This window comes from Mus caroli, chromosome 1, assembly GCF_900094665.2.
Source record: "Mus caroli chromosome 1, CAROLI_EIJ_v1.1, whole genome shotgun sequence".
Classification (NCBI taxonomy): Eukaryota; Metazoa; Chordata; class Mammalia; order Rodentia; family Muridae; genus Mus; species Mus caroli.
Window position 1 is genome coordinate 176,447,965 of NC_034570.1, and position 25,537 is coordinate 176,473,501.

The 25,537-nt window shown below is 43.3% G+C and overlaps 1 long non-coding RNA gene across 4 annotated transcripts; it reads left to right on the forward strand.

Annotated features, from left to right (window-relative positions):
* Positions 1–3,664: 3,664 nt before the first annotated feature.
* On the forward strand, positions 3,665–25,437 carry LOC110296382. 4 transcript variants are annotated; one of them, XR_003835686.1, is made up of 4 exons: positions 3,665–3,751; positions 6,155–6,308; positions 6,842–6,930; positions 23,154–25,437. It is a non-coding gene; the product is annotated as an uncharacterized LOC110296382 (long non-coding RNA). The 4 variants fall into 4 exon arrangements; XR_002378195.2 differs by lacking the exon at positions 3,665–3,751 and adding an exon at positions 3,796–3,869; XR_003835692.1 differs by lacking the exons at positions 3,665–3,751; positions 23,154–25,437 and adding exons at positions 3,796–3,869; positions 21,311–21,371.
* The last annotated feature ends 100 nt before the right edge of the window (positions 25,438–25,537 follow it).

The window sequence follows — 25,537 nt, forward strand, 5'->3', positions numbered from 1 at the left end:
CACACACACACACACACACACACACACACACACACACACACACTCACACACACACACACACAAGCACACTCTTGATTCCATTTCCATAAGCTATTTTTTTTTACTAAAAAGTTAAGCTATTTGTCTAATCAAGGCCAGATTTGTGAAGTAACTTCAGATGCATTGCACAGAGTCCACATGGACAGACAAGATTAGCCCTGAATTAGGAGGAAGGTGGGCTACTCTTCTTACCCAAGGCCCCTTTGGGATGAGGAAGTCAAGTGATGAGAACCAGGAACCACTGTCAATTATTCTGAGAAACCATGAAGAGTATGCAAGGTGACAGAAACTTGAGAAGGCAAACTGTGGCTCTGAACCAAGTTCACTCTGACCTCTCTGAATTAAGCAAGGCATGTTAAACTGGCTTCCTGTTCTGACAGCTGAGAACTGGGTTGGCTAGGACAGTTGTCAAGGTGAGTCATGATGCCCTGTAGGGCAAGCAGGGGAATGTGAGCTGCAGTGACCCCTTGGTTGGTGACTTTGAACTGGTGGAATGACTGTGACCCACAATGGGATGACTCTGAGGGGCCCAGAACATTGACTGAGCACTGCCCCAGCAAGCTTGGTCCTCTACTGTGCCACATTGGATCAACATATTTAATCCCAGAATGAAATGGAATATTGGTGCCTTGCAAACTTCATACATACAAGTGAGTAGAGAGAATATTATTCCAAAGGGAATTTGTTCCTTAAGATATGGCCCATCTAGATGGGTAAAACACCATTGCCCAGAATAGACTAGACTATTCTGGAGCTGATGTTTTAAATATAGTCAAAAGTAAAGCATAGAGAAGTGTTTGAAGAATAGAATTGTCAAAAAGGGGGGTGAGGATTGAGGAAGGACATTGGAGGTGACAGCTGGAGATGACACTGTGTGGGTGGATATGGTGATATCTAATGGATATGGATATGGTGATATCTAATGGTGATATCTCTGTGTAGGAGTATCACAGTAAAACACACTAATCTGTACAATCAATATGGCTGGGTAATCATTTCTAAATTTTTAATAAGTAAAAGAACACTCAATGGCTACTAAAACAGAGGCCCATGGCTTGTTCCTACACAGGGAGTAAAGGACTGCGGAATCCATCATTCTGAATGAGACAACTGCCTCATGCTCCCTCTTTCCAAGGTAGGGAAATGCAGCAGCTTTCTCCTGGTATCTCTTTGTGCCTAGGCTGCTGCAGGAAGGTGACATCTACTGGGAGCAGGGAGAAAGCTGGGGGCTGTGGGGGGGCCTCCTCTCTCTCTCTCCACTCATCCTTTTTGTTGGCTTATCCTAACCCAAGGCATGTTTTTTAGTTTATTCCAGATCCAATGGAGTTGACAATCAAGAGTAGCCATCACAAAGAGAATGGATAAAAGCAAAGAGGTATAAATGGCAATTGTAGTTCACTGTAAGGAAGCACTCTTGGCATCTATAACAGTCTAAATGTGTACTGGCTCTCTGACAGACTAGGGGGTCTTTGGAACAAGTCATATTTTTAAGCCTATATAAAACTATGCTGGTTAGTCCAAGAGCCATTAGTAATGTGTGGCAAACAAGCCCATGAAGTATGAATGGTCTGCACCAAGGAAAATTCCAACTCTTTCTTTTTTTCTCTCTCTCTTTTCATTTTTTAATGTGTCTGTGTATGTGGTATGTATGTGGGTATGTCTATATATGCATGTATAGCACATGCATTTGTGTGGGTGCACATGTATGTAGTGCCTGTGGTGGGGGTGGGCTGGGGGACAAGACTGACGTTAGGAATCCATCCATCTTCTACCTTATTTACTGAGGCAGAGTCAATTAAACCCAGAGCTTAACAATGTGGCTGGTCTCCCTGGCCAGCTTTGTCTCTGCCTTCTAAGACTAGAAGTACAGTGAGGGATGTCACACTCACCTGACAGGAAGTTCCTGTCCTCGCATTCATGCGTCAAAAGCTTTAACTAGTGAGCCCCCTCCCCAGCCCTTGTTTCCCTGGCTTACTGCAGCCACTAGATGGTTTAGAATGAAGCCGTGGGCTGCACTTCCAGCTCACATTCCCTCTCGGGTGGTCAGTAGCAATGTAAGAACAGAGGCTGACCATCGTGGGCAGTCTCCAGCTGCTGAGCTGTGGGCTGGCAGCTGAGCTTCACCTCCTCAGACTCCAGCTTTCCTACTGTAGCTAAAAAGAGTGCCAGTGGGTACTTGCAAATAATGTCTTAATTGTTAGATGTTGGTGCCTGTTTAGGGACTACCCCACAGTTGTTTGAAGAGGCCTGCCTAGGTTAAGGCCATTTATGGAAGGAGCTAAACGGCAGTGACTCATTCCACAAGTATCTCTGGAATTTTCTGAGAAAGTACCATCATGTTGATCAACATTAACTAACATGGACTCTTTTTAGTTTTGTTTTGTTCTGGGTTTTGTTTTGTTTTGTTTTGTTTTGTTTTGTTTTGTTTTGTTTTGTTTAAAACAAAGCCATACAGCTCAGGTTGTCCTCAAACTCAAAACATAGCTGAAAATGACCTTGAATTCTTGATCTTCTGACTCTTCCTCTAGTGTTCTGGGGTATAGGCATATGCTGCCATACCCAGCTTCATATAGGGTCTTAAATTACCTGGTCAATTTCCTCTTAAATAGGTACAGTAACAATTGTGCTCAAGAATACTTTAAATGTGGGGGGCTAGATCTTCAGCACTGTTATCCCAGAATAGAACATCCTAATTATTATTTCTTAGAGCATTAAAGATCTAGATATAAGCAAGCCAACTCAACACTGTATCTTAAGGAAGACCAAAATGGGCAAATGTAATCTGTGTTCATAAAACCTTGACAATGACAGATCAAATCATCTCTTTAACTACATGGCCATCATCACTCTGAAATCAGGACACCAGTCCTCACTTGTGAAGCACGACCTTTGTAGAAGGAGGAAACTGTTAGGTGGAAGGTAGATGTCGCATACATACATGGCCGCCTGTCACAATGCAGCACATTGTTTTCAGAGAGGAACTGCTTTGCAGGGAAGCCCTGCAGACGACAAGAAGTTATCCCTGCAGATAATTCCTTCCCTTCCTCCCTTTAGAAGGTACATGCCCTTCAAAGAAGGCATACATACACTGTTAGCAAAGTCCAGAATCTTAGGATAAGATAGCTGGCTAATCTTAGGATAAGATAGCTGGCTATGCCACCCTGAAGCCTTTCCTGACAGCAGTCCTGACCTTTCACCTGTCCCCTACTACCTAGAAACCTTGAATAGCATGCCGGAAGATTTTAGTCATCTCTGGGAGAGAGGGAGCGCTTAGGGGGCGGAGGTGGTAAAAATGATGCTTAGCTGGAAAGATCTACTGATGTCAGTGACTATGGATTTAGGAATGCTGGTGAAATTCCACGGTCCCCACATTCTGCAGCGACCATCTATGTCCTTCTTGTGGCTACTGTTCTAACAGCTTGCAACTTGATAGAAAGCTGGTGATGGGCCTGTAAGAGTCAAAGGACACCAGTGATTAAGACTAGCCAGGAAGCATGATGTAAGGGCATCTCCATTTCAGACCGGGGAGAACACAGCAAGGCTCTGCCTCATGGATCATAGATAAAAATAGCTACTGTCTGCTGGTGCCAGGTACTTTTCATGATCTGTCACTGAGAGCTCACAGCCAATTTCATGAGACGGTGCTGCTACATTATCCTGCCTTCTTGCATGAGGAATTCAAGGCCACATGCGGTTTCGTCACTTGTCAAAGGTTAGTGTTGCTGAGGTTAGAACTGGGTCTCACTTTGATGTGATTCCAAAGCCTGATCCCTTTACTAGTGTGTGGAGCTGACTGTAGGGAGACTGCTACACCCAGGAAGCTGTCTCAGGTGAGTTTTGGTTAGACCTCATGAAACTGTCCCTCTGGAGGGAAAGTGGGTGCTTCCCACAGTGCATGGGTAGGAGGAGGTGGGGCACTTGGAGGGGTGAAGGGGCCAGGACAAGGTTCCATTTGCTGCTAGAGTATGAAGTGGCCCTGGTGATAAAGGATCTTGCTTTAAAGAATTCTGTGGGTGTCACAGCTGTGTGCCCACTCAGTATAGCAACTAAGGAAAAAGTCACCTAAAATTAGACCTGAGTATTATTAGAGGTACAAATTCAGTAATTACCCACTCTCTAATTCCTGCTGGAAATAAGTAAAGCAAAGCCTGTTGCTTCTCACTATGACTTCTGCCCCAATCATGATGTCATTCCCATTGAACTTAAACATCCCTTATGAACTAGCTATCTTTGTTTTCAGGTCTCAATTCAGTCACAAAATCCATGCTCACTTAGAGGGCAAGAAAAAAATGGATACACACACACACACACACACACACACACACACACACACACGTTACTGGCCACTGGCATCTCATCCCAAAGATGCTGGATGGGAAATAACAGAAACCAAACAGGGACAATGGTAGTGTTTCTTTCTCAGAGATAATCAGGGAAGATGCTAGAAAGGTGAACTGACCTATGAAGGGAAAAGAAGAAGAAAAGAAGGTAAAGGCTGGTTCATCTCTAAAGGAGGTTGGAAAAGAATGTGGTTTGACTGGAGATGCCAAAGAAGAGCAAGAGTTAAGCTGAGGGAACTCAGAGCATTGGCTGTCAGCTCCAGGCCATTCCAGTGCCCTACCTAGGGCCACACAGAGACGTCAACCTCAGCTGGGAAGGAAAGGCAAGGGACTAAAGAAGAGGCATACTGCTGGGTTGCTACCAAGTGTAAGCAAGAATTGGCTGCCTAAAAAAGTGGAGCCGTCCGACCTAGATGGTTCTATTCACAGTGACAGCATAGGTCTGATTCAGCCTGCTCAAGGCTGGGGCAGGCTACAGCATTCTGTGTCCATGAGAGGACACAATGTTACCTTAGAAAATGGCTATAGACTGTTAACAAGCCAAAGGGCACTGACTTGTGATATAAATATACATAAATATGTATATAATACATATATATGTATTAATTATGATCATATTATATAACACAAAACTATATACAGTTTATAGTTATATAGTTATATATATACAGTTCTAATTATATACATGGTTATAATTTTATAGTTATAAGCACTGTTATGGGGAAAATGCAGGACAGAAGGGACAGAAGTCAAGGAGGAAAGGCAGGAAGGCAGGAACAGGCTGATGGTTGAATGCCAAGAAAGCATGCCCCTAAGTTTGAAGAGTTTATGCTGGCATAACCTTTACTCTCTAGTCTATCAGCAACTGCCAAATAACAAAAGTTGTAATAAGCGTGAAACTGTTCCATGTGGCTAAATTATCCAGTGATTATGGGGAAAGGTGAGGGCATGATGTGATCGTCAATTTGGATTTTCTACCAGATCTTAAAACTATTCGTCAGGAGAGCTAGGAAAGGACACCTCTGGGCATGCCTATGAGCTGCTTCTAGAGAAGACTAGCTGAGAACTGAGTGAATGAGAGCCACCTTGAGAGGAGTGCCATCTAACAGGGTGGAGGTCCGGGTGACGTGAGAAAGTAGAAAGGGGAAGCAAGCCCTGGTTTAAGAGTTTCTTCCCCAGTGGATGTGGTTTTGTGCTGCCGATTCAGACGAACATCACACTCCAGCTTCTTCAGCCTTTGACAGACTTGCTGCAGTGAGATGCAAGGACCTTGGAGGCCCTCACCCTCAGACCCAGGACAACCGCTGGCTTCTCAGTCTCTGTTCTCACAAGCATCTTGTTCTGAGTTCCCTAGCTGACACCCAGCTCTCCAATCTACAGAGGACTGCTGTGGGGCCACAGAATACTCCAGGCTATTAGCTTCCTCTTGTTAGTGTATATATTCCTTACCCTGAATGGTCCCAATACAAGGGTGAATTATCACTCTTCTCAGATCTGTCACCATCAATCCAATAATGAAGAGAACCATTTTCATCTGAATAAGCAATTAACCTCCAAGGTAGGATGGCTCAGTGAGAGTGCAGTCCTATGCAACTACCAAATTCTATTGAGTTAAACATTGTGCCTGCTCTTGCCAAGGAGTAATCTACCAAAACACAAAGGCATTATTTAAGTGCTATTCATAAAGAGAAAAATAATTCTATATTTAATATCATCTAAAGGCATTTGGTTTATTATACAAGCATTAATCAACTGTTACTATTATTTATTAATAGTGGCAGTGTGGAACCGAGGTCTACAGTGGCTGCTGAGGTCAGACTTGAAGAAATGACTCACATGCAAGGCTGATCTACATAAGTAGCCTGTGCTAAGACTGCCATTTGGTAGAACAATCTACATCACAAGACTCCACATTTCCTGTTACCCAAGGTAAGTGCATTTCAAGCATGAGGGAAAACTTTATCAAGTTTCTCTAAGTCCCTTTACTTCGACACTAAAGTGGCTTACACAGGGAGGAGGGGAAGGAGAAGTACGAGGTGCAGGTTACTCTCTCATCTCCCCAGATTCCCTCTTCACAGAAGAGAAAGACTTTCTTAGCCATTATCACTCCTATCATTGAGTCTGTCAAATTTGCCTACTTGCCCTTTAACAATGCTCTTCAGGCTACAGAACAGGGATTTGAGATACCATTAAAAATGAATGTATTCATCTGAGTTTCTCCCACCCCATCTCCTACTACTTTCCCTCTCTTTATGTATTTTTCTTCCCTTTCTGTGTGTGTGTGTGAGTGTGTGTATGTCTGTGTGTGTGTGTGTGTGTATGTCTGTGTGTGTGTGTGTGTGTATGTCTGTGTGTGTGTATGTCTGTGTGTGTGTGTGTCTTCCATGCAGAATTGAGTGTGTGTCACCAAGTCTATGCAAGGGAAGCCATATACCCTAAGCATCTCTCTGTTTTGTACTCAGGACTTGGCATCTGAGATAATTCTAACATGAAACTGGCATCTTCAGTTTGCTCCTGTCATAAGTAGAGCCTGCCATGAATCCTATCTCAGGTAGGTAAGAAGCCCGCTACCCCTGACACCCACCACCCACCTGCATGAGGCACCCTTGTACATCACCTCACCCTCCATTTCTCTCTGTGGAGATTCCAGGTCCACCCATCCATGAGTCCTCTAAAGGGGTTTTCAGAACACAGGACAAGCCAACATTTCTACTTAGTTCAGAGTCTTTTTTGATGTTTTATTTTCTTCAGACTTTTACAAATTTGGAATTTTGCAATTTAGATTTTAAAAAATAATTTTTGAACTATAAAATTTATATTATAATTTAGCTAAGTAACAGATATCACTGTCCCTTTTCTATTTGTAAGAAAATGTTGTCCTATACAAATTTAAAGGAAACTTTACTAGGCCTGGGAAGAAGAGCAAACTGCTGATTTAGTAACTGTGCTAATTAGCAATGATGGTGCTCACTACTAGAAATGCAAATCCCATAACACCATCGGCATTGACCCAGGGTGTCTGTCTGTGAAATTTTAGATATGTTAATCAAAGAGGTAAAAGAAAAGATATAACATGGGAGTTGATATGTAAGAGAAAAGACAAATGGAGCTTGGGTCTAGAGTTGGCTAACATTCATAATGACCCAAGTTTAATCCCATGCACCAATTTTATTAAAATGAGCCAAAAAATAGTGGGGAAGAAGAAAAGAAAGAGAAGGAGGAGGAGGAGGAAGAGGAGGCAGCAACCTTGGTTTAGACACATTTGTCTATGACACATTTAAAGCTGAAGGCAGATAGTAAGTTAGTAAGTTAGGGGTCCAACTGGAGAAAATCACAGGGTGCCATTCATATTTGATGTTGTATGATTATGGTAGCTTGGAATGAAATTATTAGCGTGTCTGTTTCCACGGAAACCAAGACTTCTAGACCAGCAAAGTAGAGATACCAAGCAGATTTCAGTAGCTTATTACTAGAAGCTAATTGCATACCTCTCTCTCTCTCTCTCGTGTGTGTGTGTGTGTGTGAGCAAAGTAGAGATACCAAGCAGATTTCAGTAGCTTATTACTAGAAGCTAATTGCATACCTCTCTCTCTCTCTCTCGTGTGTGTGTGTGTGTGTGTGTGTGTGTGTGTGTGTGTGTGTGTGTGTGCTTGCATGTGCATAAGCCTATGTATGCTACTATGGAGGTCAGAGATTGACAGTGAGGGTCTTTATTGCTCTCCAACTTACTTTTCTGAGACATGGTCTCTTCTAGAACCTGGAGGTCATCAACTGGCTAGAATGGCAGGCCAGCAAGGCACAGGAATCCTCCTGACTCTGCCTCCAAGTGCAAGTGAGAGCTGCCACACCCGGTCTTTAACATGGATGCCACCATTCTGAACTCACCCTCTCTCACTCGCACAGCATGTACCTTATCCTTGACTCATCTCCTCAAGGAACCCATTTGTACCTCTTGAATTCTAGAATAGTAAATCCCAGCCACTAGGAAAAAGACTATACATAAGTTGGTGACTTAAAGTGTATTCCTCCAGTCTCCCAAGCTATTTATACCTAGTTGACACTGGAACTAAATCTTCAGAAGGCCATCTCACTGAACTGTAAGGACAACTGCTTCAGAGAGATGAGGAGACCAGAGAGACCAATAAATTCATGGGCATCACCAGCCCAATGCTGTACTTACCGTTCGGAACAATGGCTGGCTTTGTAGCAAGAAGAGAGACTACAGCACCCTTTAAGTCCGTAGATGGCAGTATTACAAAAGCGCTACAGGAAGTGAGGGGAAATAGGCAGCTAGAATTGAAGCCTATTCAGATGATAGCAAATTGTTGATGCCATCCCTCAGAACAGAGCAAACTGGCCCAAGCACAGTCTGTCACCAAGTGACCATTTAATAGCACAGGAGGAGTGGGGCCTCAGGGTTGCTCAGTACGGTGCACAGGCTGGATCCTCAGAGTGGATCAGCTTAACCAGCCCTGCTCATGTATGACTTACACCTCTACTTTTGTGTCCACTTCATACATGTGTACTAGAGTCCCAAGTACAAGGACAGGTTAAGTTGGAGAGAGTCACTGACAGATGTCAATATGACAAACCATCCTGTGCACACTGGTCCTTACATCCTCCTTTGCTGAGATGGTTCAACTGGCACACATTCAGAGAGGGCCTTTCATAATCCCCCTCTCCAAACTTAGTTATCATTAATTTTCTGATATGGTTTCCACTAACCATACTGCATCTAGACAACCTCTTCATTGAATCTAATTAGGCTTAGAATTGCTACTAACTAATCTTAAGAATTATCCTTAATTCCCTATTCTCTCATTCCAAGCCAAGAGCACAATAGGGTACACCACTTGGAGCTCGAGCCATTGGTTAGTGTTTTCTTTTGAATGGGACTTTAGAGTTCTGCCTATTGGGTTTAGGGAAATACTAACATAATATGAAGAACTATCCACAATCTATGTCCAGTGGGTTCCTTACCCTACATAATCCTCCTCCTATAATAAGGCTGTGCATTTCTGTTGAGAGGGAAGAGGCTGGCAAGCAGAAGTGAGTCCCTTCCAGAGGAGTGGATGTACACAGCCCACGGGCAGCTCCTCTTTGCTTCGGGAATCTGCCACAAGCTGAATTCATTTACATGGCTTCCATTTCAGCACAGTGAACCTCTATCTGCACACAGCTTATGAGCCAGATGCATGGGTCTTACTCCATTAACCGGAATTATGGTGCTCAGTCCTGAGAGAGCTCATTGCAAGCCAAAGCCATTGGACTTGCCACAGAGGGAAACAGCAGCTGATGGTCACTGGCACATCCCTCTAGCACTGACTGTGTTATCTAGCCATCTAGAGCTCAAGATTAAGGCAGGTTTGATGAGAGAGCTGTGACCTGTGGACCTCCTGAGAAAATGACAATGAGGGGGTACCTGATATATACTTCAGGACATAATAACCTGTGGCTGGTGAAAAACTCTCCCAAATTGCATATAATTTACAATATGTGTAATTTAAGTAAATAGGTACTTCTCAAAAAAAAATTTTTCTGTTCATGGTAGTCTCATGTTGTAAAACAAAACAAACAAACAAAAACAAAAACAAAAACAAAGCTCGGCCTCTTGTTAGTTCTTTGTTTCTTCAAGATTTAGAGAACAAAATAAGAAGTAAATGGTGATACTACTCAAAAGTAACATTTATTCCACCTTTCACCTGGAGAGCCCCTGGATCATGTTTTGAGCAATGTATACGTCATTTTGATTCAGGCAGAGTTGATTCCTGAATCTATGAAGAGAAAGTGAAGGAAGCATTTCTCTCATAAGTCCTAAGAAAATTAGCTTAGCTGCATAGAACGGTGTGGCACAGCCTCAGAAAGGCATTGTTTATATGGGAGCCTCACTGTTTGAGCCACAGTGGACTAAAGAAGGACTCTTCCTCAGGGGCCTCCAGGGTTGGATTGACAGAGATGTAATTTTTAAAAGTAGAGTCAGACTCCGATAATCAATCTCTCTCTCTCTCTCTCTCTCTCTCTCTCTCTCTCTCTCTCTCTCTCTTTGTGTGTCTCTGTGTGTGTGTGTATGTGTGTGTGTGTCCATGTACATGTGCACATGCATCAAGCATCTTCTTTATTCATTTGCCACCCTGTTGTTTGAGACAGAGTCTCCCACTGGACATAGAGCTCACTAATTAACTAGACTGCCTGGCTGACCTGTAAAACCCACAGACCCTTCTTTCTCTGCATCCCCGGCACTGACATTACATTTGGCTTTTCACAGGGACACTGGAGACCAAGTTTATGTTCTCTGGCTTGTATAGTAGCCCCTAGAACCTTCTTTCCAGTCTTCCAGGAGACTTTCAGTCTCTCAGCTCCCAGTGGTGACCATGACCTGCGAGTCCTATCCTTATTGCATAAATCTCTAAAGTCCCAGGGACTTCTCTAATGACTTAACAAAAAGGCAAATAAAAAGGTGCAGCCACTCTCAAGGCAAAAGTACAAAGTAACAACAGTGACAAGGGTCACTGCAGAGTTATCATTGATGCCAACTGCAAGACAATCTCAGCGTCGCAGTTAAGGTAAAGGTAAGGTTGGCTTTGGGATCTACTTCAAAATCCAGGAGTCCATCTGATATAGTCAGCTTTACTCTCTGGAGACATCTACCACCATGGCTCTGGGAAGCCAGCCTGCATGTCACATTTCCCTTCGGCTGATGTACAGAGAGGATGACCCCCACTGACCAAGGTGTATGTCCCATCTCATGCCAGTGGGGCTGAGGGGAACAGAGAGTGCTAAAACAAAAGGAAGGCTCATCTCACAGTGGAGTTACGAGACCTCCACAGTCCATGGGCAGACTCTTAGTTCTATCATCCACACTGGAGAGGATGCTTACAGCAGTCATGGGTCAACGTGCAAAACCTTCCATTCCCATGGCAAACAGTATTCAAAAGAGGAGCAATGTACAATTAAGGTTTGTTGGGATTTTTATTTTCGTTTCACATGTGGCAATATTTATCTTCAAAGTTCCCCCTCTGGCTCCCAGGCTCCTTTACAAAGCAGCTGGTCCTCTGTGGCCTCGTTGTGACATGACTCGTGTGATTCGGTAGCTTATTTGTCCAGTGGTTGGGTGGAATTTGTAAACTGCATACTATTGTTCTAGACTGTTTTCTCTTTAGTAAGAAGCCACCATGCTTTCTCCAGCGTTCACGACTGGGATTCGAATTAGTGGAGCACTTGAGATATTTCTATCCCGACTTCGACTTCCTCTGCTCAGTAATGACATTAAACAAAACAAATTATTGCAATTAAACAGAGAGATGGCAATGGGGCCTGGAAAGAGAAGTGGACTGGGAGATTAAGATGTGATCCGGCTTCGTTTTCCGGAGGAGAGCTTGTTAACAAACACTCAGATCTAACTACTACAAGCTGTGAGCATCTTCTAATTAGTCCTGGCTGTTCCCAGGAAAACAAAGTAAAATATGGAGTCTCTTAAAACAGGCCTCTTTGGCTAACTTTGTCCCTAAACAGACATTAATAAATGCTCTCAGTTACTTGTGACACTTTCCTTTAGTGATGAAATGGCTACAGAGCTGCCAGACCTATTAAAACAAAGCAAAACTCTAAAAGCAATTTATACTCTCATTTTTTTCACTAACAAGAAGTTCCTTGTATGTTTCGCCTCCATTGTTGTTTTTCCAGGAATAATATTCTGAAATGTGAATGGAAAAAACAAACAAACAAATGGATAGACCCAGAATCTTGTGTGGGGCCTAAATTCTAAAATGCGCAGTAATGTGAGGGCTGGAAAGAGGGCTTAGCAGTTAAGAATGGGTTAAGAGTGCTCTTTCACATGCCCACCTGTAACTCCGGGTCCAGGATATCTCCTGGCTTCTGTGTATGAACACATGCACACACAGAGCTGGAGAGGAATTTGAATATGGCAGAGTCAGCACATTCGCCGGTTTCCTAGCAAGGTCCATTTTAATGTTATGTAAATCAGTCACTGTTGCTAGACTTCATTCTCAGGGAGATTTTAAACAACCACCTACTGTCCCAACAAAGATAACAAAATGTTTGGCTACTGGTCCAAACTTTGACCTAAACCTCCACAGTCTTCACAGTGGTCCAGACCAGTCAGGGGCTCTCCACTGCCACCAGGATGCTGAACCAGATTCCTAGTCCTTGCTCCAGTCTCTTTCTTTCTTGGGTCCCCAGTAAACAGAATCCCCTTGGAGGTTGTGCACTGGGCATCAAACACCACTTCCTGCATCCCCAGTTCTCTCAGCAGGGCCTACCCTTCTTCTGTTGTATTGTGGTCCCTAATATTCAGGAGACCTCAGCTGGAGATAGCTACATGTGCCTACTGGCTCAGATGAGCCAGTCCTTCAGGGACTCTTACAGCTGTTGATTGTAAAGCCTTTGTCTCAAGGAGGCATTGGTGGTGGTTTTGTTCAGCTTCTTGGCTCCCCGCCCTCACTCAGAGGAGCCCATCTCCTCCCACATCCCACAGCCTCACGGGCCAAGTGTCAAGGGGCTCCCTCTGCTTATCTGAAAGTCTCCTGTAGCTCCGACAGCTGTATGATTGCATATTCTCTGATTACCCCAGTCTCCTGTACCAGACCATTGTTAGGACCCCCATCAGTATGCTAGATCACGGACCTTCCCTTACTGCACATTAAAGGTGGGACCTGAGGAGCACCTGTGGTCACTTCTAGGCCAGTCCTTTCCTCATCTCTACCTGACTTCTCCCATAGGATCTAGGGTTCGGAATTTCAGGGGTAATTTCTATATTACCGGTTTAACCTGGGTCTTCTTCACCTATTGGGACCCTAGTAAAAAACAAAACAAAACACACACACACACACACACACATACACACCAGCAGGTCAAAACCTTCATTTCTGTTTCTTTGATTCATTTCCCTGATGAATTTGAGTCAATACCAAAGATGCCAGCCACATATCCCTCTCTTGCTGCAATCCCCCTTTATACCTGCAGTCTCCCCACTGCACTATAGGAAATTCTATGTCCTATAGTAACAGCCAGGCTGCCTCGGCAGCTGCCTGCTGAGATCTCCATCCCTGATCTGCTATAGAGACAGGCCAGCATATCAAAACTTCCTCTGCAAACCACTTCAAACAGCTTTATCTTGGTTGCTTATCTCCTCCACATCAGGGACAACACCCTTGTTCTTCCACACTCATTTTCACGGTCCTCACATCTTGCTGACTACACCAAGTATTGCTGAAATCCCTTCTCAGAAGGAGACAGAAAAAAACATGGACGCTTCCTTCGGAGGTTCCCAACAATAAATCGAGTCAACCCAAGTTTACTCTGGGAAATCAGTGAATTATTGGACTTCCTTACCAAGAATAGGTAAGAGGTGATGGACTGGAATTATAGATATATTCTCCAAAAAGACCACACTGGAAAGTCTTTACCTAACAGGGATACTGGCTTTCCCATAACAACATAAATGGAGCCCCCTCTGCCGGACTCCTCCCTGGCCTATATACTGTAGTCTCTCCCAGAGGCCACGTGCAATTAGCAAAGAGGTGCACATACAAGTAACATGAAGAACCTGGATACTCAGCTGAGGGCTGTGACACTTCATGGCCCTCATGAGGTTGACATGCTGCTCCATGTAAATAGTCACCACCACCACCACCACCCTTTTTTTTTTTTTTTTTTGCCAAGTGGACACAGCTGAACTCTGAAAGATGGTGATTGGTTGGCTCAAAGAATAGTCCTGTACAACAATCACAAACCAAGGTTTGACTCTCAGAATTTGAAGCTGGGCAGATGGCTCTCATCAGGAACCCCACATGTCGTCTGAATCTTGAGGTGACACACTGTAAGTTCGTGGGAAATTAAGGGTCTAATCCCAAACCTTGCCCAGTGTCCTGAATGTTCTTGATTAAGCCACGGTTCTGCATGAACTGTTGGATCCATTCCCGTCTGCCCAGCTGAGAGGCTGAATGATCCATGTGAACATTGTCCATTGGCATGGAACACAAACAAGTAGATGGGAAATGTCTTGACAATCATGTCATCTGAGTCACGACAGGATGTAATGAGGTTCCCAACTTCTCACAGGGCACGTGCTCCAGAGCCACCTGTACTGTCCACTCCTCTATGGATGGACCTCAGCCATAACCTGCATCCCTGGTTCTCTGGGCCACACAATTTGCTTCAGAAGGATCTGGATTATTGACAACCAACATCAAAAAGAAGACCTGCTGTTTTCTCCCCCATATGCCTGTTTGATTTCTGACTCTTAGAAAGGACTTTTTACCTTAACTTGTCTCTAAATCTATCAGGAAAGCTTGTCCATTAACAGAGTGTGTCATCATCAGACTTCAGTCAATGATTGCTCATTGACATGGAATATATTGAGTGATTATGCACTAAGTACATAGCACTGGGTTAGAAGCAACTAATTATGTAAAAATGAAGGGCTAATATTGAACACTCAGATCAAGTTCTCGGAAAGAGCCACACACACAAATTCAAAAGAGCAATACCCTACAGTGTGTAGTTTAATGACATATACAACAAGGGGTTCAAGGAGAGAGGAAGCCAAGTCACAAAGAGTTTAATAGAAGCATTAGAAGGAACCCCACGTATGCTCCACCTTCGGTAAAGGTGGGATCTCTCTTCCAGGCATTATGGATGGAGCTGTCAGTCAGTTCTAGAGAAGAGGTCTTCACTATGCATTATGAGATGGTAGCACCTTACCAAGTCAGGAGACCAAAAATAGAGAAAGCGTCCCATGGAGAACAACTGGGTAAAGATGATGTCCCCTGAGTGAATTTTTCAGCTCAGCCTTAGAGAGGAATTGCCAGTCCTAAGGAAAGAAGCCAGACAGTCATGGATGGGGGTGGTTGAGCACATAGGGGCAACAGTGAACAGACAAAAATGCAGAGTTGTTTGGGGAATCTAAGAAGCGGGTGGGCCTAGGGCTGATGTAACCCAACACGTAATTGTAGCTAGTTTCGCACTTGGATTGATGTCTTGAAAGTGATTAAAATCTTTAAAAGTTCAGAGTTTTACAAAAGTAGACCTTTGAAATTCTTCCAAATACAGAGAACAGGTGTCTGCAGAGAACTAATTATCACGGAGACATGTAAATACTTTTGAAGACATCTGAAGGTCCTAGAGGAGGGATTAGAACTGCAAACGTGGAGGCTGGAGTTCCTTCTTTACTGTGCTAGATTTTTGCCCGTGAAGTGGAAAGCTACCCATAGTGCCAGGAATATATTGCTAGATGGTACATTTCAAAACAGCAATGTTTTCACAATTCATCATAAAATCTCTTACCACAGAGCTTTTTTTCCCAGCATGGCTTCATTCGGGTAAAATCCCAGTCAGGACCATTCACAGCCTCTGGTTTTCCCCCAAGTGCTAGTGGAACAGGTCGGCTTAGACACTAAGCTCCAAGCCTTACAGGGAGAAACTGTTGCTTCCAAATACTTTGTCACTCACTTTGCTTATGACTCTGGAGGCAGGAACAGTGAAAAGACCCACTAGCTGTATAGCACCCCATCTGTGTGCATGAAGGGACAGCTTCAGCAGGCTCCTTGTCTCCCAGATTCATTTTGTAATGGTTCTAAGAGGTCTGAGTAGCCCAGTGAGTCACTCAGAAATATATCCTTTAAAAAACAAAGAAAGGCAAAAGAACCCTACTTGACCTCCCTAAGTTGTTCAGATGTAAGCTGCTTCCTGGTTTTGCTTGTTTTCAAGTCTCCAAGCAGACAGGTACTGAGAGGAAACAGGAGGTGTCAGTCAGGGTCATTCTTTATGATGGATTTCAGAGCTGAGAGCAGGACAGTGGGCTATCTCCAAAACCTGTCCAGCCCTCCCTCCTCCTCCTCCTCCTCCTCTTCCTCCTCCTGCTCCTGCTCCTGCTCCTGCTCCTGCTCCTGCTCCTGCTCCTGCTCCTCCTCCTCCTCCTCCTTCTCCTCCTTCTTCTCCTCCTTCTCTCTCACTCTCTCTCTTCCTCCCTCCCTCCCTCCCTTCCTTCCTTCCTTCCTTCCTTCCTTCCTTCCTTCCTTCCTTCCGTCCTTCCTTCTTTCTTTCCTTCCTTCCTTCCTTCCTTCCTTCCTTTCTTCATTTCTCTTGCCTGGCCTCCAGCACCAGAGGAACAAGCAGCAAGGCAGAAACAATGCTGATTCAGAAAGTCTGGGAGCCAGACACTGTTGGAAAGAGAAGGACAAAGGGGATTCTGACAATTGGGCAGCTGGTAGGACAGGACTCTGGTCTTCTATCTTTTCTTGAACAAGAAACAAATAGTCAGAATCTTCCCAAGTTTTCTTCTTTTTTTTTTTTTTTAAAGTAAATAAAATCAGAGGGAGGTCTAGCAGCTTCTCAAAGAGTTCACTTTCGTGAGGTTTCCATATGCTGTGTTAGCCTCCAATTTGAAATGCCACAAGGGAAAGGATTCTTGAAGTATTTCTCCTCTCTATTGAGACAAAACCATTCTGATGCATGGAGTCTATGAAGTTATTGGTCGATATTAAGGATCTTGATGCATGGATTCTTCAAAGTTATTGATCAGTATTAAGGATGTTTTTACTTTTCTTTTGAAAGGGTTGGCTTAAAAAAAATAAGCAAGTGAAGCACTTTCATTAAGGCCTATACCTGACTTGTGCCAAGCCCTATTCTTAGACTGATATATAAAGAATTCACTTGCCACTCCCTTCAGGATTAAGGAGCACTGACCTTTGGAACATGGTCTTTATGTGCATGTCAGAGTATTTTTAAGAATGGGAAAATCCAGGATACGAATAAACAACAACCAGTTCCAAATGAGAGTTATTTTTAGACCTGAGATTCCAAAGTATATAAAGCCACAGATATCAGAATGGTTCTCACCCTAGTAACGTGCCTTCCTGTCCCCTCTAATATACTTTCTACCTTTTGTAGCATGTGCTCACACTCTTGGGGATGCACACACACACACACACACACACTCACTCACAATTTTTAGATTTCTCTTTTGAGACAGTGTAACTATATAGCCTAGGATAGATGGCCTTAAACACTTTGGGGTACGTGTGTGTGTGTGTGTGTGTGTGTGTGTGTGTTTGGTGTGTGTGTGCGCATGTGTTTTGGGAATGAAAAATAGAGATACACACAAATATGTTCTTATGGAGGCTTGTGATTTGTTTTAAATATAGAGTTCACTAGCCAGAACACAAATCAGGCTAGCAACACCCTATGGCCAAGATGGCTCCTGTCTTTTATTCCTGATTTAGGTGGCAACTGTGTCTCATTGCATTGGTAGGAGGTTGACTCCACAGTCCAATATAATTTGCTAACCAGAGGAAAGAGATGTGTGTGTGTGTGTGTATGTGTGTGTGTGTGTGTGTGTGTGTGTGTGTGTGTGTGAGTTTCCTTGCCTGGCTAGCAACCTTTGATAAACAACTACACAGAAAACTGGAAGTACTTCTCACATCATTGTGCCTGGAGCTGTGGATGAATCCACATGCATGGTCCGCATCTTACCTACTAGTTACTTCTCTAACCCAGATCCTCTTGCCTCAGTCTCCTATGTTCTAGGATTACCAGCATGCACTAACACAGCTGGCTATTACCTAGTTATGGTAAAAACTCACCTCATAACAAAGACTAAAAGTATACACGTTTTCTTCCGATGAGAGCCCAGCGTAGGTGAGGCTTTTCTACAAACCTTCTTCTAACTATGTGCAAGCTCCCCTATAAGCATTCAAATGTGTCTACTTCTCCCAACAAGATTTGAGCTCTCAAGGCAGACATTCTCTTTTCTGATGCCATTATCGATGCCCAGTCTTTGAGAGTTTGTCCAGTGTCTGAAAAGAGTGACATCTCCTTGCATTATCGCATATGAAATCTATAACAGAAAATAAAGTAATGCCTCTTGAAAGTGTCCCTTACTTGTGCTGATCCAGAGTTCTCAGCAGAGGAGTCCTTGTGTATTCCCATGCCAGGAGACCATCTAAGAACTAAGACACTCAGACACAGGAGTACTGTCTAACAGGTCTCCCACATCGCACTAAGATAGGAGGACATCTGCTACCCCTAAAGAGCTAATGGACTCTAAAGATAGCATGAACTCTCAGCCCACTCTAGAAAGAACAGTGGGTGTATAGTTCTGAGCCTTGGAAGAAACCAGTTTCTCTTGCTCCTTTTATCCAAATCATCTGGGCGTGATTATATTCCAGAAACTGCACCCTAGCCAGTAAAAAAAAAAAAAAAAAAAAAAAAAAAAATCTTAGTCAAAAAAAAACAAAATCTGGTATTTCGTTCAAAATAATCCAGTGGGGGGGGGATCAGAATGTAAGTAGAGATATAGGCCAGCCACAGTTGGGAGTAGCAGGGAGGAAACACTGTACTGTTCTTATTACTTTGGTTTCTGTTTGAAATTTTCCATAATGATAATACATTTCAAAACTCTTTATGGAATTACTAACTTATTTGGAGTACTAAGTCTTCAAGTGTTCTCTGTCAAAGAGGAGCACTATCTTTTTAAGATACTGCCCTTCTGTGTATTTATTTTATGCTAGCAGACAAAGTAATGGAGTTTACTATGGCATTTTTATGTAGAAATGTGTAAATGTCCTGATTCTTGTCCTAATCCATCCCCTCCCAGACTGCTTCCCTCCAGCTCCCCGGTGAGCTTTCTGCTTTCATGCCTCATGTAGTCCACGACTCTCTTTTAAAAATATGTTTTCTAAGCTGGGTACGTTGGTGTACACCTGTAATTCTGCAGTCCAGGCACTGAGGGTGTGGGTGCAGGATTTGAAGTTTAAACTAGTCAGCACTACACTGAGAGACCTGATTATAACAGCAGCAACAACAACAACAACAACAACAACACACATCTTCCTAGTTTAATTCACACTGGGAAAACATTCTTGTCACAGTCACAAGGAAGTCTGGAGACACTGAAGGATAGCGTAAACAGTAAGACCCCCAGAGATGCAAATGTTAGCTTCACCAATTACAATCAGAGAGATTGTAGAGAACATTACTTAATGTCTCTGGAGTCGGCCATCTCATCTGTAACCACTGTAAGTAATGGCCACTGTATTGCTCAGCTCTGGAAGGTTACAAAGCTAAGATGGAGAAAATGGATCTGATACAGTAGGCACTGAGCAGCAAACCTGATGCTTATTTTTCACAAAACCACCCATTTGTGTGAGTTGAATGGTGATGGATGCAATACTAATATATAGCCATTGCTATAAAATCACGTAGCATAGTGGTAGACAGATATATAAATTTATGTGGCCCCTTGGGGAAGAGCTAAAATAAGAATATGTATGCAGAAGTCCTGGTGTTCTGGGAGGACACTGAGCTCTGCTGGGCAGGGGCCAGTGAGTGGTTAATCAAGAACTCAATTTGCCCATCCTACCAACAAGGAAGCCCTCCTTCATAGCCTTCCAGGACTCTCAAGCAGACCCCTGCCTCCTTTGGTCATATCCTAGGTAACAAATGGAAAGCCACCAAAACATATCATTCATAGTGGAAGAACACCAGAACAAACAGCCGCTGGCTTGCCCACTTATTTCCAGACAGTGCATCTGAACTGCTAATAAACAGAGAGAAAAGCTTCATCGAGATGCAGAGCAGACTGGAGAGTCCAGCTGGGGGGGTTGGTGGGATAGCAGCAAGGGTAGAGCCCTGCCACGCCCCCCTTGGACATCAGGAGACTGTTTGTTGCTGTGTCTGCCTCCGGTCAGGGAACAAAGAAGGTTTGGAAACTGACAGAGAGATCTAGCTGGCAGGAAAGCAAGGGTGTGGAGAGGCTCCAAGTCCCTGGCTCCACCTCTTTTCTATTGGCACTATAAATACCGTTCTGAAATGTTACGGTAACTTAAGGAGTCTCTTTTAGGAAGCATTTGGTAGTGAGTCATCGGACAGCTATGTGTGCACCCTACTGTGACTAGGCAGAGATCTGCCCCTGGCTCTCAGGATGGCTGTGTTAGAATCCCCCTCCTGTGACAAAGAAGAACATTTACCTTTTGCACACGGGTCGCCTCTACTGCCCTGGCATCACAAGCTGCTCTTCTGCCTTGTTCTGTAGCCTTCTAGGAGAGGAAGAGAAGACTCATAAGCCTGAAGGACGTGAATGCATCCACTTTAGAAAGACAAAGCTGAAGCTAAAAGCAGGGTCTGAACTGTTTCTAGAGCCAGACGTCTTTTCCACCATGAGGAAACTCAGTACAAGGAACTGAATTTTATTCCCAAATATGCTAGGCGCATACTCGTAGACTAGTAACTAGTATACTGGTTACATATATCTATTGCATGGGCATCTGCAGGAACAGTATTAAAGAAATACAGCTGCTACTTTTCACAGACGTGGAGGTGTGGCCTGCTGTTTCATCTAGTACCATTCCTATACCTATGTCTAAGCTGCCATGCTGGACACCTGCCTAAGTGCCACACACTTTCTTCCTGGGAGTCCTCTTTTAAGAAAGTCTTCCAGCCACTAGTTACCACCATCCAGGTTCTAAACTGCAGACACATGCTAGCACTCTGATGACTTGTCAGAGAAAGGGCCTTTGGTTTATATTTAACCCCGCCAAGCTCTGCGCATTGCTTATTGGTCTTAGATTGCTTATCCGTTGAATAAAAGGAGCTATTGTATACTAGTAACACATGTCTATTGCATGGACACATGAAGAAACAGTAGTGCAGAAGCATGGTTGCTCCTTTTCGACAGACATGGAGATGTGGCCTGCGATGTTTCATATGTCTTTGTGCTGGCTTGCATAGTACATGAAGACACAGACTCAAGGACCATTGCCTGCTTCGTGGTGTGTTCTTAGCTTCTCCTAAGACCTGTGTGACTTAAGCCAATTGACTCATGAATTGTGTTTGGTTTGGTTTAAGACAGAACATCTATATAGACACAACTGTCCTGGAACTCATCGTAACTCAGACTGACCTTGACTTTACAGGACTCTCCCCAGTGTCTTAGTGTGCTTCTCTGTTGTTGTGATAAATGCCATGACCCAAAACAGCTTGGAGACGAATGAGGGACCGGTGAGTTCATCTTTCACGTCTGGACCACAGATCATCCCTGAGAAGTCAGGCCAGGGAGATCAAGGCAGGAACCAAAGAGGCAGGAACTGAAGCAGAAGCCATAGAGAAGCACTGCTCATTGGCTTGCTCCCCATAGCTTGTACAACCTGCTTTCTTATTCAGCCAGGACCACCTGCCCAGGGGTGGCACTGCCCATGGTGGGTTGGCCTGCTCACATCAATCATTAATAAAGAAAATGCTCCACAGACTTGTCTGATGGAAGCAATTATGGTTCCCTCTACCCAGATGGTTCTTGTTTGTATCAGCTTGTCAAAAGCTATAGCAAACACAGTCAGCTCAGAAACTTTATATTCTTCACTAATATTTCTATGTAACTGTTTCACTTTTTCAGTAGCAGCAATGGAGTGCTAGCTGATCCATTAGCCACCACCAACATGTGGTGGGAGGGCACAAGCGGTATAGCCACTTGGGTTGCAATATTACAACCTATAGCGTACACAGCAAATCTTAAAGACAGGACTCTTAAACAAGTTTAAGATTTCTCAGTAATCAAGCAAGCTCTCTCTCTCTCTCTCTCTCTCTCTCTCTCTCTCCATATATATGTATGTATATGTATATATATATATGTGTGTGATTTTAAAGTGATAATTATTTTGATATACCATATCTAAAATTCATTTTATTCATTTCATTGTACTTTTTAAAATACAGATATTAGAATGTTTGAGACAGACATGCAGCAAGCATCTTATAGAATTTGAGAGCTGAATCTGTGGAGCTCATGTAACTGTTTAAGCATCTCAGCCAAAGCCAGGATATAGGTAACATCTTCTGGGTTTGAGGCCAGAATCTTTCCAGCTACATCCTTTGGGAAAAGGAATCAAGGTCACAGTGTGTCATTCCATGTAGGCCATTGTTTATTGATGCCTTTTCCTCGTGGTGTGACAGGAATTGTGATAGCTCTTTTGTAGACGTCTGTACATAGTCCAAGATATGTTTTTTTTCCTTGTTTTACAGCTGTATAAATCAAACTCAGTATTGCCCTTCTATATACAGAGGTTACCATATGTCTCACAGCAAAGAATTGCTAACTTTTTATGGGTGTCTGTGTGTGTATCCATGAATGAGTGTGCAAGTGTGCATCCATGTACGTGTACATATATGTGGAGGCCAGACATCAATGTTGGTTGTCTTTCTCAATAACTATCTACATTATATTATCAATATCATTATTATTATTATTATTTATTGCTTATATTTTCATTCTATTGTTATATAATTGGGATTTGTGACATTTTTTTTCTTCGTTTTTGTTTTTGAGACCAGTTCTCTCACTGAGCCTGGAGGGTGTTAGGTAGATCTGAGAGACGGCAAGCCTTAGAGAGCTTCCTGTCTAGAATAACAGGAACCTGATGCTTCACTTAGATTTGGGGGTGTTGGGGAATCTGAACTCAGGTCCATACACAGCACAGGGAGCACTTAATGAAACCAAGAATTATTCATTTTCATAATTGCATTATTCCCTAAGAGACAAACCTGGGAAAGAAGAAGGGAGATGAATAGGTATGATCAAGTTGTGAGGGGAGTATAGGAAAGAAGTATTGTGGAGGTATAAAAGGAATTATGAATAAAGAACAGTGAAGCCAGACTCTTTGTTAAGAATCATCTAATTGGAACCTTGACAATCAGTACTAGAAAATCAGTACTCTGATTTTCCTTTTTTTTTTCTTTTCTGTCTATGCCTTGCCTATACTGCAGACGACAGATTTTTTCAGTGAAAGAGTAACAGAACAGAGCCTCAGTGACCGCAGAGGAGGAAGGAGAAGAAAATTCTACTTGCTCATGAAGACTCAAGACCTGCTCAGGGCAACTAGAAAATTCAGCCCTGGTGAAGCCAAGATAATCTATGGGCCAAGAACATGCAGAGATTGTATTTTACATTGTATCTGAGACACAGATGCTCTGCTCATAAACATTCCTCATGCCTTCTTCAAGCTGTCCAAGCAAAACATGATTTGCTTTTAAATTTGAATATCTTTAAAAATTAACAAATTTAAGACTGTCCTATCTCAATCTCCCACATACTAGGATGGTGGATGTGTGCCACCTTCCCTGGCAGCAGGTGGGCGCCACCTCTTCCGGCCATGACGTAACATGTTTAACTGACTCCTTCTTCAGCATCTCCATGCTCTGCAGGTGCAGCTTCGATGGACCATGGCGATATTGCCCCATGACTATCAATCACACTGAGATGTAGTCCACACATCCAGCAAGCCACCACTCATGGGATAGGGGTTAGGCAAAAGGAACAACTAAGACAGTAGAGGAGCCCAGCACTCTGAACCCCTAACCATGCCTTTGGTGGATTCCTTTGGTAAAGTTTTCCTTTGTGGGTTTCTTTCAGCACTTGACCCATAGCCCATGGAATGTGTCAGCTCTAATTGCCTGTGTGGATTGGCACAAGTCGTGCCTCAAAATTGGAATGTTGTCACATATAACATAGCCTTTCAGAGGGATAAATGTGGAAAATGTTTTACCCATGAATTCCTTAGGAGCAATTGTGCTCTATCACGTGAAAGGCTGAGGACCTGGACAGAGCCTAATGACTATATCCCCAAGATCCCCAAGGTTCAGTGGCTTTCAGGATGTTGCTCTCCCTGACTCCATGGACATCACAGAATGACAGTTGTCCACTGGAGTATTCTTCACCCAGGCAGCTTTCTAAAAGAAGGAAATTTGAGAGTTGCAAGGACAGATGAGGGGGGTGAGGGCCTGGGATCCCTTTATGTGAAACTCGTTATTGAAGAACAACTTATACAATTATTATCTGAGGACCAGGTGACAGCTGTCAAGAAGGCCTCCTTGTAAGAGGGTGCAGAATATATGAAATTTGTCTTTAGGGAATGATCTACTACTAAGAGTGATGCTATGAGGTTGGCATCTAAGGAAAAGAAAAGAGGCTGGCATATGTTGAGCACCTAGTCTGTGCCATGAATTGTGAACTTAACCTTGAATTCTCATATGTTCATCTAAGGTCTGTTTTCTTTAAGGAGAGAATGTGACCCTCTTGGTCTGGTGGGCAAGCTGTGATGAATGCAGAGCTCTTCAGATGGATCAACCCTTTCCTTACTCACTCTACAGCTATCCTCACCAGACAGACAGACACACAGACAGACAGACAGACACAGGTAGAAGGACATGCATTTGGACCAAACACTACAGCAAAGTAGCTCAAAGATCATTTCATACATCATAGATTCAGATAACTTTCTTCTTTTTACATAAATAACTCTAATTTAAAATACACAGTCAAACACCAACATGTTGTTACCAAAAACAAAACAAAACAAAAAAAACCACTATAATATTATTTGGGGACCCTAATCTTGTCAATGAATCTGTTTAATTTTGGAGGTAAAATTAGCCAGGTTTTGAGATTGAGCTGACTAATCACAAAACCAGAACTTTCCATCAGCTGGGGAGGGGCAGTTAATAACTGCCTCGGGGGGGGGGCGTGGTGGAGAGGAAGGTCTCTCTTTGCAAGACGTTAGCATGAGAATTCCCATGCCAAACGAAGGCCCACAGGAAATGCCTAGTTGTGGTGATGACTCCCAGACAGCCCTGCTCGTCAGACCTCCATTCCAATCTCTTTTTGGCGCCACCATGTGAAGAAATTGTTTTTGTCCTAGGCTACATCTTTTTGGGAAAATAGCAGACCGTGAGCTTCTAAACATCTCATGATTGATAGTTGACATTTTTCCCAAGAGATTGGGCCAGGCTCCCATCAGGGAATGGGTTGGAGGCAAAAGAGAATCCTTTAGAGACCTGCAACCTTGCATTTGGAGAGCTAGGCAGGGACACACGCATCTCCTACTTTACAAATAAAGCCAAGATGACTGGGATTCTTGAACAAATGAGCATGGGACTCCTAGTATGAGGAATTATTGAGTATCCATCTTCTGCTTGAAAGTCTTGGGAGTCTTTCAGATACTTGTAGTCACAGGAAATCCTCTCTCACTAAAATGGTCTTTATGTTTGTGGCACTGGGCTCCATATGATTTGCTTGGAGTGTATATGTGTATGCATATATATATATATATATATATATATATATATATATATAGTAAGCGCTCCTTCCCATT